Here is a 13,675-nt window from a genome sequence, read left to right as displayed (position 1 = left end):
CTGGAGTGCAATAGCGCGATCTCGGCTCACCGCAACCTCCGCCTCCTGGGTTCAGGCAATTCTCCTGCCTCAGCCTTCTGAGTAGCTGGGATTACAGGCACGCGCCACCATGCCCAGCTAACTTTTTGTATTTTAGTAGAGATGGGGTTTCACCGTGTTGACCAGGATGGTCTCGATCTCTTGACCTCGTGATCCACCCGCCTCGGCCTCCCAAAGTGCTGGGATTACAGGCTTGAGCCACCGCGCCCGGCCCTAGGTATATATTTTTTTTATGAAAACCTGACCCATACAGACAGATACAGCTATCTAGTGATAATGAGGAGAGATTTCCTTTGCAATCTTGTCCCGAATTCAAAACCCATTTTGTGGCTGGGTGCAGTGGCTTACAACCTGTAATCCCAGCACTTTGGGAGACTAAGGTGGGAGGATCCCTTGAGTCCAGGAGTTTGAGACCAGCCTCAGCAACCTAGCAAGACGCCTGTCTTTGTAAATAAATCAAAAAATTAGCTGAGTGTGGTGGCACAAACCTGTGGTCCCAGCTATTCATGAGGCTGAAATGGAAAGATCACATGAGTCCAGGAGTTTGAGGTTGCAATGAGACATGATTATGCCAGTGAACTCAGCCTGGGTGACAGATTATGCCACTGAACTCAGCATGTGATCCAACTGCCTCGGCCTCCCAAAGTGCTCGGATTACAGGCATGAGCCACTGCAGCCAGCCTAAAGACCCTGTCTCAAAAAAACAAAACAAAAAAACCCTACCATTTACTGCTTTATTATTTTTCCTTATTTAGATTATCTATCAGAACATCTCATTTTGGTAAAGTTCCTGATGCTATTGGGACTTGATTTTATTGTCTTTTAAATATAACTGTAACCAAAATTTCTATTTTATAACTTTTTAAACTGAATTGACTTAATTTTGTGTAGCTTCCTTGTTAACTCACAAAAACCATTACTTATCTTTCATTTTGTAACAGAGTGCTACAGTATTTTATTTCACTATTTAGAGACCATGTTTTGTATGCTCATATAGTTCAGTCAAGGAAGAAAAAGTCCTGGAACCCTTAAATGAGAAAATGAAACCAAAAGAATTAAAATCTTAGTTTAATAAGCACATTTAGGCCAGGTGCGGTGGCTCATGCCTGTAATTGCAGCCCTTTGGGAGGCCAACGCAGGCAGATCACCTGAGGTTAGGAGTTCAAGACCAGCCCGACTAACATGGTGAAACCTCTTCTCTACTAAAAATACAAAAAATTAGCTGGGCGTGGTGATGGGCGCCTGTAATCCCAGCTACTCGGAGGCTGAGGCAGGAGAATCATTTGAACCTGGGAGGCGGACTGATATCGAACCATTGCACTCGAGCCTGAGCAGCAAGAGCAAAACTCCATCTCAAAGAAAAAGCACATTTAAATAATTGGTTAACATCTTCCCCTTTCAACTGGCAGTGATTGCAGTGATCTTACAGAATATATGTCTGTCATTTGGGAAAATGACTTGCTGATTTGAAGTATGAGCTAACAAATACATTACTTTTTTATGGGTTGAATTTTTGTCTGTTGAATTTTTGCTGTTTTTTCTTTTAAAAATTCTTTTGTTTTTATTTTTTCCAAATAACCTTTCTATAAAAGTTTGTGGTTTTTTTTTTTTTTGGCTTTTTTTTTTTTGAGGTGGGGTTTCACCGTGTTGGCCAAGCTAGTCTTGAACTCCTGACCTTGTGATCCAACCGCCTGGGCTTCCCAAAGTGCTCGGATTACAGGCATGAGCCACGCTGCCCAGCCTAAAAGTTATTTTAAAGGAGCTTCAGAACTAGTTAAATAGAGTGTTTTAAATACTTAATTACTTCTTATGGCATAATACTTAAAAACATTTTTTTAAATTTGAGGTGGAGTTTAGCTCTTGTTACCCAGGCTGGAGTGCAATGGCATGATCTCTGCTCGCCGCAACCTCCGCCTCCTGGGTTCAAGCGATTCTTCTGCCTCACCTTCCCGAGTAGCTGGGATTATAGGCATGCACCACCACACTTGGCTAATTTTGTATTTTTAATAGAGACTGGGTTTCTCCATGTTGGTCATGTTGGTCTCAAACTCCTGACCTCAGGTGATCTGCTCGCCTCAGCCTCACAAAGTGCTGGGGATTACAAACATGAACCACCGCGCTCGGCCAAAACAAAATTTTTGATAAAAAACTTAAATATTTAAATGGCTAGAAGTGAAAGCAATGTTTAACTTTTCTCTTTTCGTTTCACTACAAATCATCCCAAAATTTAAAAAAATCATGGCCTTTGATATCATTTCATATATAAGCTATATACAAAAATTCAAATTTTCCTAAGTTAAATCTAAACAAATCTGCAAATAACTATAGTCCAACTCTTTATTCTAGACAATGCACTAAATGTAGTAGGAGTTCTGTGTGTATATTAGAAATCTAATGTTTACCCTGCCATTGGAAATTTTAATAGAAAAAGATATGACAGCCGGGCGCGGTGGCTCACGCCTTTAATCCCAGCACTTTGGGAGGCCGAGGCAGGTGGATCACGAGGTTAAGAGATCGAGACCATCCTGGTCAACAAGGTGAAACCCTGTCTCTACTAAAAATACAAAAAATTAGCTGGGCATGGTGGCACGTGCCTGTAATTCCAGCTACTGAGGAGGTTGAGGCAGGAGAATTGCCTGAACCCAGGAGGCGGAGGTTGTGGTGAGCCAAGATCTGGCCACTGCACTCCAGCCTGGTAACAGAGTGAGACTCCGTCTCAAGAAAGAAAAAAGGGCCTGGCATGGTGACTCACTCCTGTAATCCCAGCACTTTGGGAGGCCAAGGTGGGTGGATCACAAGGTCAGGAGATCAAGACCATCTGGCTAACAGGGTGAAGCCCCATTTCTACTAAAAATACAAAAAATTAGCCAGGTGTGGTGGCACATGCCTATAGTCCCAGTGACTCAGGAGGCTGAGGCAGGAGAATGACTTGAATCCAAGAGGCGGAGGTTACAGTGATTTGAGATCACACCACTGCACTCCTGCCTGAGTGACAGAGCTCGACTTCGTCTCAAAAAAAAAAAAAAAAAAAAAAAAACTTAGGGAATTTCTCATGCATGGTATACTTTTTTTAAAAAAGAAGACTGGTGGCCGGGCGTGGTGGCTCAAGCCTGTAATCCCAGCACTTTGGGAGGCCGAGGCGGGTGGATCACGAGGTCAAGAGATCGAGACCATCCTGGTCAACATGGTGAAACCCCGTCTCTACTAAAAATACAAAACATTAGCTGGGCATGGTGGTGCGTGCCTGTAATCCCAGCTACTCAGGAGGCTGAGGCAGGAGAATTGCCTGAACCCAGGAGGCGGAGGTTGCGGTGAGCCGAGATTGTGCCATTGCACTCCAGCCTGGGCAACAAGAGTGAAACTCCGTCTCAAAAAAAAAAAAAAGAAGACTGGTGTAAAACCATAGAGATGGATCAGCAATCGTGTCAAATCTATTCAGTTTGTTTGAACAAGTAAGTTTTCCTAACCCCTGCTAAATACAGAAGACAAGCTTCCTACACTCAAACTGTTCATTCTTTTGTAATAGCCAAATTTGTACACAAGGCATTAAATAGTTGTTATGTAGCCAAGTGTCAAAATGAGTCTTCATGAAGTAGGAGAGAAAACCTAGTGAAATCCGGAAGCTCTTGGACTCATCTGCATTCATACCTTGGAAAGAATCATTTAGAGGCTGAGTCTTAACTACTCTTCCTACTGATATTGAGGACCTTGCTATCTAATACCCTTGCCTGTTACCATAGCTTCTTAACTGATAGTTGCCACTAGTCTTGCCCCATTTTAGTTTATTTTCCATCTTGTTACCAGAGTGCCTATTTTAAAATGCCAAGCCGATCAGTGAATTTTATTATGAATGTTAGAGTCCTTGGTAGGCCAGGCCATGCTGTTCAACATCTTTGATATGGCCCCCCTCATATCTCACTGTCCTAATCTTTGGCCACTATATACCTGCTTGAAGTACTTCACATAGACCATTTTCTCATTTTTCCATTGTATATTATTGTCCTTTTTCCTAAAATAGTTTCTTCCTTATCTAACATTTGTAACTCAGTTCAGACATAATCAATTTAGATTAAGAGCCTTTTCTGGTTATTGCTATAGTATTCCTTCTTATTTTTAATTTAGATTTTTTTCCCTTTTGTTTCTTTTTTTTTTTTTTTTTGAGACAGCGTCTCGCTCTCTTGCCAGGCTGGAGTGCAGTGGTGCGATCTCAGCTCACTGCAACCTCCGCCTCCTGGGTTCAAGCAAGTCTCCTGCCTCAGCCTCCCGAGTAGCTGGGACTACAGGCACATACCACCACACCAAATTTTTGTATTTTTAGTAGAGATGGCATTTCACCATGTTGGCCAGGACGGTCTCGATCTCTACCTGTGGTCCGCCCATCTCAGCCTCCCAAAGTGCTGGGATTACAGGTGTGAGCCACCACCACCTTTCTTTTTTTTTTTTTTTTTTTTTTTTTTTTTGAGACAGTCTTACCCTATTGCCCAGGCTGGAATGAGTGGCAGGATTTTGGCTCACTATTAACCTCCACCTCCCGGGTTCAAGTGATTCTCATGGCTCAGCCTCCTGACTAGCTGGGATTATAGGTGCACGCCACCGTGTCCAGCTAATTTTTGTATTTTTAGTAGAGCCGGGGTTTTGCCACGTTGGCTAGGCTTGTCTCAAAACTCCTGGCCTTAAGTGATCTACCCGCCTCAGCCTCTCAAGAGTGTTGAGATTACAGGCGTGAGCCATTGTATCTGGCCAGAGATTTCTCACTTGTCAGTTTATTCTGCCTCCCCACTAAACAACAAACTCAATAAATGTTCATTGAATGAATAATACATATTTTCTAGCAGATTCTTAGAGCTGCAATGTTGTGCCATAAAAATAAGACTTATTTCATGTCCTTGGTTCTGTCTTAAGAATTTTCTAAGCTAGGCTGAACAAGCCCTAAAGAAACCAGATTACTTGGAGAAGTGCCCTTCATTTGCTGTTTTGACTACACCTTAAACATAGATACATGTTCATCTTGTGTTTCTTTGCATTCAGCTTAACCCACGTTGAATTTTTTTTTCAATATTTTTTATTAGACCAGGAGTGGTGGCTCACACCTGTAATCTCAGCACTTTGGGAGGCTGCCGTAAGGCAGATCACTTGAGGTCAGGAGTTCTAAAAAATACAAAAAGTAGCTGGGTGTGGTGGCACACACCTGTAATCCCAGCTACTTGGGAGCCTGAGGCAAGAGAATTGCTTGGACCCAGGAGGTAGAGATTGCAGTGAGCCAGAATCGTACCACTGCACTCCAGCCTGGGCAACAGAGTAAGGCTGTGTCTCCAAAACAAAACAAAACATATATATATATATATATAATATTTTATTGAGATAAACATTTATGTATAGTGAAATGTATACATCTTAAGTTGACTGTTAGATAAGTTTTGATAAATGTATTTACAGGTATGATGACCACAGCAGTGAAGATATAGAAATATGTTGTTTAATTTCCCAGTGTTCAGGGACATTTCTGGATATTTTAATTCTTATTGGCTTCTAATTTAATCCTGTTGTGGTCACAGAATGTACTCTGTAATATTTCGGTCATTTGTTATTTATTTATTTATTTTTATTTATTTATTTATTTATTTATTTATTTGAGACGGAGTTTCGCTCTTGTTACCCAGGCTGGAGTGCAATGGCACGATCTCGGCTCACCGCAACCTCCGCCTCCTGAGTTCAGGCAATTCTCCTGCCTCAGTAGCTGGGACTACAGACACGCGCCACCATGCCCAGCTAATTTTTTTGTAGTTTTAGTAGAGACGGGGTTTCACCATGTTGACCAGGATGGTCTCGATCTCTTGACCTCGTGATCCACCCGCCTCGGCCTCCCAAAGTGCTGGGATTACAGGCTTGAGCCACCGCGCCCGGCCCATTTGTAATTTATTGAGAGAAGTTTTATGGCCTGTTATGTGATCTATATTTTTATTTTTATATTTTATGAGACGGAGTCTCGCTCTGTTGCCCAGGCTGTAGTACAATGGCTGCAATCTCAGCTCACTGCAACCTCCGCCTTGCGGGTTCAAGCAATTTTCCTGCCTCAGCCTCCCAAGTAGCTGGGACTACAGGCACATGCCATCATGCTCGGCTTATTTTCCCCTTAACCCCCTAATTTTTTGTATTTTTAGTAGAGACAGGGTTTTACTGTGTAGCCAGGATGGTCTTGATCTCCTGACCTCATGATCTGCCCATCTCGGCCTTCCAAAGTGTTGGGATTACAGGTGTGAGCCACCATGCCTGGCGTGGTCTGTCTTATTGAATGTTCTTATATGTACTGGAAAAAGAATTTTGTTTTTTTTACAGTTGTCAGGTATACTAGTTAAGATGCTTGATAGCATTGTCAAATCTATATAGCCTGGCTGGGCACAGTGGCTCATGCCCATTATCCCAGCATTTGAGGAGGTGGATGCCGGAGGATCACTTGAGGCCAGGAGTTCAAGACCATCCTGGTCAGCATAGCAAAACCCCACCTCTACAAAAGAAGAAAAGTTTTTTTGAAAATTAGCTGAGCATGGTGGCATGTACCTGTAGTTTCAGCTACTCATGAGACTGAGGCAGAGGATTACTTGAGCTCAGGAGTTCGAGGCTGCAGTGAGCCATGATTGTGCCATTGCACTCCAGCCTGGGCAACGAACAAGACTCTGTCTCAATAAGCAAAAAGCCAAAACAAACAAACAAACAAACAACCAAAAAAAACCCCCACCTTACATAGCCTTTAAGTTTTTTTGTCCAGTTCTGTCTTTTACTGAGAAGAGGGTATTGAAATCAACAGTAACGACATATTTGTTTGCTTTGAGTAGCTGGGATTACAGGCATGCGCCACCACATGGGGCTAATTTTTTGTATTTTAAGTCGAGACAGGGTTTCTCCCTATTGGTCAGGCTGGTCTCAAACTCCTGACCTCAGGTGATCTGCCCGCCTCAGCCTCCCAAAGTGCTGAGATTACAGGCATGAGCCATGGCACCCAGCCTGTTGACATTTTTATGTAAAGAACTGTCCCTCTTGGGCTGGGTGCAGTTGCACATGCTTGTATTTCCAGCACTTCTGGGAGGCCAAGGCAGGCTGATTGCTTGAGCCCAGGAGTTGGGACCTGCTTGGGCAACATGACAAAACCCTGTCTCTACAAAAAAACACAGAAATTATCCCAGCGTGGTAGTCCCAGCTACTTGGGAGGCTGAGGTGGTTGGATTGCTTGGCCTAGGAGATTGAGGCAGCAGTGAGCCTAGTATCACGCCACTGCACTCCAGCCTGGGCAACAGAGCAACACAAAAACACAAAACAAAACCAAACCACCAAAAATGAAAAGAATGAGATAAGAAATGTCCCTGTATCCAGAGTTAATCATTGCTGTTTCTACAAGTGTGTTAATCTTATACAAGCTGCTCTGCTATTACCAAAACTAGAGTCTGTACTGAACTTATAGGGGTAAAAACTAAAATGTCTGATAAAGGAAATAAAACTATGATGAAATAATCTCTGACCCTTTCTGAGTTCTTGCTGTGTAGGTCAGTCACATTTCAGAAATGGTGCTGGCATTCAGAACTAGGTAAATTTTGCAGTCTAGTCACTGTCTTGGAAAACATTGGGAATCACAGTCTTATATGACCGTTGTTACTATTGTGTGTTTGTCCAGCTATGTATGTTTATAAGCAGAACTATTTTTGATTTTTGCATTGTACTCATTTTATTTGACAAAATCATGCCTTTTCACCAGAAGATACACAGAGGTCCTTCTGTATATAAGGTATAGATTTATCAGTACTAAAGGTACCATGTAGTTCTACTTTTCTGTATGCAGAGATGTTTCCTAGCTTTTTACTAATCTGCTAATTGGATTCCTATTCCCCATTCCCTCATTTACTAGATTATAATGCACATCATGTAATAAAGGCTTAAAAACGGGCCTTCTCTGTTGCTTTCTTTTTAAATAGTTGTGAGACAGCTTTTGCTTAATTTATTATCTGATCATGATTCAAGTGACTAGGCCATAGCCAAGAACCTTGACTTAAAGCAATTTGTTCTACCTAATAATACTACTATGCCTTCTTATTTTAAAATGTCTTGTCCTTAACCCTGTTGCTCTTCATTTTGATTTAAGCATTTGACCCTAAAGTCCTGCTTCTGCTTACAGAATATTGTTGTCATTTTTAAAATAAAACAATCAGTACTAGAACTAGCATAAATGTAATATAGTAATATCTAACATGATCATTTGTATTATATAGGATATTTAAGTAAAATGTTTTTCATTCCATTCAGTATTTCATAAAAAGATACCCTATGAAAAATAGTTTTATGCCTTATATTTCTCATTTTCTCTCTCTCTCTCTCTCTCTCCCCCACCCCACCCCCATCTCTCTTTAAATTTTTGAGACAAGATCTTGCTCTGTCACCCAGGCTACAGTATAGTGATGTGAACACAGCTCACTGCAGCCTTGAACTCCAGAGTTCAAGCAATCTTCCTGCCTCAGCCTTTTAAGTAGCTAGGACTACAGGCACCCAGTATCATACCCAGCTAATTTTTTATTTTTCTTGCTACGTTGAGTCTTGCTATGTTGCCCAGGCTGGTCTCAAACCTCAGGCCTCAAGTGAGCCACTAACCTTGGCCTCCCAAAGTGTTCGGATTACAGGCATTAGCCATGGCGTCTGGCCCAAATTCTTTTTTTTAAAAAAGCATTGCTTTGTTTTTGAAACTGGTATGGTGTTTAAATTGCTGAAGAAATGATAATGATAAGGTGATTACTTTAGCATTCACCTGACTTTTCATCTGGGAATTAGTACATGCTTTTAGTGAAGTAATAAGTGTATATGATGTCACCTTTCTTATTATATATTTTGTAGTACTGAAAAATGGAAAAAGAAAAGAAAAACCTCTTGATTTTTTTTTTTTTTTTTTTTTTTTTTTTTGAGATGGAGTTTCACTCTTGTCGCCCAGGCTTTAGTGCAGTGGCACAGTCTTGGTGCACTGCAGCTCCCACCTCCCAGGTTCAAGTGATTCTCCTGCCTCAGCCTCCCGAGTAGTTGGGATTACAGGCACATGCCACCATGCCCAGCTAATTTTTGTATTTTTAGTAGAGACGAGATTTCGCCATGTTGGGCAGACTGGTCGCGAACTCCTGACCTCAGGTGATCTGCCCACCTCAGCCTCCCAAAGTGCTGGGATTACGTGTGAGCCACCGTGCCTGGCTGAAAAACTTCTAAAATCATAGTACTTATTTTATTTATTTATTTATTTTTAAAGAAGAAAGAAAGAAAAAAAAAAGAATGAAGGAGAGGAAAAAGAGGAAGAGGGAGAGAGAACGGGGGTGTTGCTTTATTGCCCGGGCTAGAATGCAGTCTAAAAATGGGTATGCCTATAATTGTGCTTAATAATAGAGACATGAAAAAAAAATGAGGGAAGAAAATAACAAGCAGCCAACCAATATTTCATTGAAACCTGTAAATAGATGTGATGTGGTACTGATAAGAGTGTATATTTTGTGTATTTAAAGTGGAGAGTTCTATAAATGTTAACTCAGTTTACTTGTTCCGGATCTGAGTTCAAATCCTGGATATCATTGTTAATTTTTTGTCTCATTGATCTGTCTAATACTGATGTTGAAGTCTCCCACTATTATTGTGTGGGAGTCTAAGTCTCTTTATAGGTCTTACATATCTGAGTATTCCTGTATTGGGTGCGTATATATTTAGGATCTTTAGCTCTTCTTGTTGCATTGATCCTTTTATCATTATGTAATACCTTTCTTTGCTTCTTTTGATCTTTGTTGCTTTAAAGCAACTCCTGCTTTTTATTTATTTATTTATTTTTGCTCTCCATTTGGTTGGTAAGTCTTTCCCCATCCCTTTGTTTTGAGTCTTTGTGTATCCTTGCATGTGAGATGGGTCTGGATGCAGCATACTGATGGGTTTTGGCTTTTTTTGCCTGTCTCTGTCTTTGGATTGGGGGATTTAGTTGATTTAAATTTAGAATTAATAATAATATATGTGAGTTTAATACTGCCATTTAATGTTAGCTGGCTGTTTGCCTATTAGTTGATGTAAATTCTTGATTATGTTGATGCTCTTTACTTTTTGGTATTTTTTAGAAAGGCTGATACTGGTTGTTCCTTTCTATGTGTAGTGGTTCTTTCAGAAGCTCTTGTAAAGCAGGCCTGGTGGTGATGAAATCTCTGAGTGCTTGCTTGTTCACAAAAGATTTATTTTTCTTTTGCTTATGAAGCTTAGTTTGGCTGGATGTAAAATTCTGGGTTGAAAGTTCTTTTCTTTAAGGATGTTGAATATTGGCCCCCGCTCTCTTCTGGCTTGTAGGGTTTCTGCTGAGAGATCTGCTGTGAGTCCGATAGGCTTCCCTTTATGAGTAACCCGACCTTTCTCTCTGGCTGCCCTTAGTATTTTCTCCTTCATTTCAATCCTGGTGAATCTGGCGATTATGTGCCTTGAGGTTGGTCTTCTTGAGGAATATCTTTGTGGTGTTCTCTGTATTAACTGGAGTTGAATATTGTCCTGCCTTGCTAGGTTGGGAAAGTTTTCCTGAATAATATCCTGAAGCATATTTTCCAACTTGGATTGATTTTCTTCGTCACATTCAGGTACACCTATCAAACGTAGATTAGGTCTTTTCACATAGTCCCATATTTCTTGGAGACTTTGCTTGTTCCTTTTTATCCTTTTGTCTCTAATCTTGTCTTCTCGTTTTGTTTCATTAGGTTGGTCTTCGATTTCTGATACCTTTTCTTCTGCTTGATCGATTCGGCTGTTAAAGCTTGTGCATAGTTTGCGAAATTCTCGTGTTGTGTTTTTCAGCTCCATTAATTCACTTACATTCCTCTCTAAATTGTGTATTCTTGTTAACATTTCGTCAAACCTTTTTTCAGAGTTCTTAGTTTCTTTGCTTTGGGTTAGAACAAGTTCTTTTAATTCACAGAAGTTTCTTATCATCCACCTTTTGAGGCCTGCTTCTGTTAGTGGAACACACTCATTCTCCATCAGGCCTTGTTCCGTTGCTGATGAGGAACTGTGATTCCTTATAGAGGGAGAGGTGTTCTGATTTTGGGTATTCTCAGCCTTTGTAGGCTGTTTTCTTCCCTTCTTTATAGATTTATCCATCTGTGGTCTTTATAATTACCGTCTTTATAATTGGGTTTCTGAGTGGACGTCTAACTTGTTGATTCCCAGTGCTAAAATCTGAGCAACCCACTGCGCCGGCCAAAACAGTGGCGTTATGATTGATGGTGCTTTTCTGACTCTGCACCAAGAACTGCTGCACCAAGGCAGTGGCAAAACCACCTCGCCGGCCACAAGAGTCGCGCTGGTGACCCGTGGGGCTCCTCTGTTGGGAATCTCCTGGTGCGTGAGCAACAAAAATTCGTCTGAAAGTGTGGCGTCCTCTCGTTCTCTGTGCTTTCACTGGGAGCTACAATCCCGAGCTGCTAGTGATCAGCCATCTTGGATCTCTCTCTCAGTACTTATAAGAAGAAGATTTGTTTGAAAGAGAGGAGAAGACTTTGTGAGAAAGTAGTGATAGCTGATGGGCATCAGCTCTAACAGGACAATGAAAGCTTGTATACATATTACCCATGGAGTTACAATGACATATATGTGGGAAAATTATTTTATATTGGCTGAAATAGTATATGTACCTTATGCATTGGTGGTGATCATATCTTTTCCACATCACTATATCTCCCATGTCTACCACAGTTGGCTTATAGCAGATATTAATCTTGGACTTTTATCATGTACCTTAATCCATAGGTATCAAGTGTGGTATGCCAGACCACCATAGGTACTTTGGAAAATAAAGAGTTACATAAAATGTAGTTTCTAACTTCAAGAAACTTATGATATTGTTGGGAAGAAGAGTCACATTCTCGTGAAGACTGTGCAGTAAAGAATGGGTCATACGTAATAAATGCCTAGCAAATGCTACAGAGAGTAAGACACACAGTAATTATTGAGAAGCAAGACCAGACATGGTGGCTTACAGCACTTTGGGAGGCTGAGGTGGGAAGATTGCTTGAAGGCCAAGTGTTTGAGACCAGCCTGGGCAACAGAAGGAAAACTTCCTTCTATAAAATAATGAAAAATAAATAAAAATTTAAAAGTTAGCGAGCTGTGGTCGGGTGTCTGTAGTCCCAGCTATTCAGAAGTCTGGGATGGGACCGTCACTTGATCTCAGGAGTTGGAGGTTGCAGTGAGCTATTAGCATGCCACTACACTCCAGCCTGGGTGACAGAGTAAGACCCTGTTTCCAAAAAAAAAAAAAAAAAAAAAATGAAAAGAAGAGAAGCAGAATTAATGCTGGCATGAAGGGGTTTATTAAATAATTGAATGAAGTCACATATAGTTAGAATGGTCAAGAAATGCTTTGTTTAAAAAACAGCATTATTGGCCAGGCACAATGGTTCATGCCTGTAATCTCAGCACTTTGAGAGGCCGAGGCAGGTGGATCACCTGAGGTCAGGAATTCAAGACCAGCCTCACCAACATGGTGAAACCTTGTCTCTACTAAAAATACAAAAATTAGCCTGGTATGGTGGTGCACGCCTGAAGTCCCAGCTACTTGGGAGGCTAAGGCAGGAGCGCTTGAACCCGAGAGGCGGAGGTTGCAGTAAGCTGAGATCACACCATTCCTCTTCAGCTTAGGCGACGGTGAGACTCCTTCTCAAAACAACAACAGCAACAACAACAGCAGCAGTATCTGAACTGAAGTCAGTGTATTTTATTTGGATGGGTAACTCGGGATGCTTCTAAGAAGAAGAGAAATTAACATATGTATGATACAAGACCACCTAGCACATATAGTGAAAATACTATGCCATGAATATTAACTTTAAAATCTTTCATTATTGCCTTCCTAGCAAGCACTTTATATATAATATCTAGGTGCTTAGATACTTGTTGGATAGAGGAAGTAATCCATGTAACAATCCTATGAGTGAGCTGCTGTTGTTGCTCTGATTTTAGGGAGAAAATCTGAGGCATAGAAATTATATAACTTTCCCAGAATTGCCTAAATACCATCTGCTAGAGCCACTTAATGTACCAAGTGTTTAACTTAATTCTTACAATATCCTTATGAAGTAGATAAGCATATTCATCTTATTGATATGAAACCAAAGTTTTAGAGGCCAAGTAACTTGCTTAAGATTATAACTTAAACTACAATATGAGCCCAGATCTATTTAGTTACAAAATCTGAGCTCTTCAGCCTTATATTATTCTGCCTCTCTCAAATTTAACCTCACCCCTAATTTATCCTCTTGTGCTTCATATCCTTAAAACAGTAGGACTTTGGGCCAGGCACGGTGGCTCAAGCCTGTAATCCCAGCACTTTGGGAGGCCGAGGCGGGTGGATCACGAGATCAAGAGATCGAGACCATCCTGGTCAACACGGTGAAACCCCATCTCTACTAAAAATACAAAAAATTAGCTGGGCATGGTGGCGCGTGCCTGTAATCCCAGCTACTCAGGAGGCTGAGGCAGGAGAATTGCCTGAACCCAGGAGGCGGAGGTTGCGGTGAGCCGAGATCGCGCCATTGCACTCCAGCCTGGGTAACAAGAGCGAAACTCCGTCCCAAAAAAAAAAAAAAAAAAAAAAAAA

At 41.2% G+C, this 13,675-nt stretch overlaps 1 protein-coding gene across 2 annotated transcripts in view; it reads left to right on the top strand.

Annotated features, from left to right (window-relative positions):
* RAB6A (RAB6A, member RAS oncogene family) overlaps positions 1-13,675 on the top strand; it is a 102,804-nt gene that overhangs the window by 76,573 nt on the left and 12,556 nt on the right. The gene's annotated exons all lie outside the window — the stretch shown is intronic.

Source organism: Sapajus apella, unplaced genomic scaffold (assembly GCF_009761245.1).
Source record: "Sapajus apella isolate SASKATOON/1434 unplaced genomic scaffold, GSC_monkey_1.0 scaffold106, whole genome shotgun sequence".
NCBI lineage: Eukaryota > Metazoa > Chordata > Mammalia > Primates > Cebidae > Sapajus > Sapajus apella.
This window is presented reverse-complemented; position numbering and strand designations above follow the sequence as displayed.